This window comes from Orcinus orca, chromosome 20 (assembly GCF_937001465.1).
Source record: "Orcinus orca chromosome 20, mOrcOrc1.1, whole genome shotgun sequence".
NCBI classification, from domain to species: Eukaryota; Metazoa; Chordata; class Mammalia; order Artiodactyla; family Delphinidae; genus Orcinus; species Orcinus orca.
Window position 1 is genome coordinate 41,960,925 of NC_064578.1, and position 1,914 is coordinate 41,962,838.

Sequence of the window (1,914 nt, forward strand, 5' to 3'; positions counted from 1 at the left end):
AACCACATTTGCATAGTCAAAATAACATAAACACTGGCTGTAATTGTAACCGGAAGTGTGATGGGGGACGGTGGAGGAGAAGTAGGGAGGGGATGCCCTAGGAAAGCTGGGAACTCATTCACAGGGTGGGATATCAAAATAGAATGACAGAACCAATGAAGGAAGAGGGGGCCATGGTTGTGCATGTGGATTGGAAACATGGAGGTGAATACAGGAGGGAGCAGGCCCAGGAGGTAAAAACGTTGTCTCTGGGAACAAGATTGGGATGTAGGGAAGTATTGCTCCTTATTAGAAATCTTTTGGTAATATTTGACTTTTTGAACTATGTGCATGCATTGCGTTACTAACAACTTGTAAAAATTAAACAAAACAATACTAAAACCTAACGAATGTAACCCAGCTGCCCCTTATGATCTAAATAATATTTCACATGCAACAGAAAGCCTAAGAACTCTACTGAGATTTCTGCAAAGCTGAGCCTGAGAGTAGGGGGTGAATTATATTCTCATGTCGTTCCTGCTCCATTTGCCACCTCTGCTGAATTCTTGTCGTCTGCTCTCGATCATGCCATGATGACCGTGATTTAGTCACCATGGCCCACCTTCCCCAGCCTCTCCAAATCAACTAAGAATGCAAGCTGAGGCTTGCGAGTTTGTGGACCTTGGAGGAGGGGCTGCTTGTTAGACACCCCTTTTCTCCATGTCAGGCCTGGGTTCCTGGCTTCTGGTCTCTGACCCCCACCTCCATCCCAGAGGCGGCTGCCCCCGGGAGTACAAGCTCTTTCTCCTACAGCTGGCTCCAGGGACACCATGGATGTGCGCAAGCGTACACACGCGCGCACACACACACACACCCCACACACACGAGGGTCACTGGGGCAGAACAAAGAGCAGGCCTTCTGAGAAGAACAGCAGAGACCCTGGAATGATCATCTTTCCCTCACAAGCTCCATCCTCCCAGAAGAGAGCGTCAGTTTGAAGCAGCATTTTTTTCCTCCACTGTGCATTATTCCCCCTACCTTGATAAGCGAAGAAAACAGCAGCTGTGTATTGTGACCGACTCACAGTGGTCTGAGGATATGATGATCACAAAGCTCTTTCCTGGAAACTGGTGATGCCCACTCCCCGTGTGTCTGCGTGCAGGGAGCCGTGCACTGTGGCCTGGCCGCCGTACACTTTAGCAGAATGCTAAGATGAATGATTAACGCACTGATGCACAGACTTAAATTTCGGCAATCCCAAATAGCTCACTCCGTAGGCTCCTGGTCGGAAGCCCGTGGTCAGATGTTTGAGGTGTAAGGGCTTGTGCTTCACTCACCCAGAACAGCTGAGATAGGACTCTGGATCCCTCTGCCGCTCCTGCCGTTCCTTCCCATGCGGGACAAGGACCCCAGTCTGAAGAAGCTTTCTCTGTCCCTGAAGCATAATCCTAAACTCGTGGAGAGCAGCACTTTTGCATTTTTCTCCGTCTCCCTAGCAGCACTGGGTGGGCATCTGGAGTCCAGTCCCTCTTTGTGGGGTGGCCAGGACCCAGCTTCAGTCCTCCTGGGCTCCCTGAGGACACTGTCTACCAGATGTCCCAGAGACTTGCTGCCTGCATGGGGCCTGGACCCTCCAGGCGGCTGGCCCATGGGTGAAGCAGCAGGTTCCTCTTCTCCTGCAAGGGGCGCTGGCAGGGCTCCCCGAGGATGGGGCAGCCTGCGGGAAAGGGGCCCGATGGTGCTGGCCAGCACCCACATCATTGGGCTACACATTTACGTCACCCATATGTAAATGAGCCTCTCCACTCTGCCCTGGGGGGCTGCAAGGAGAGGGCAGTGGAGGGTGCAAGGGAAACGCCCAGCCTCCAGGACGAGGACAAACCTCCAGCACTGGCAATGAAGGGAGCAGCCCAGTTAGAGCGCGCGCAGAGACC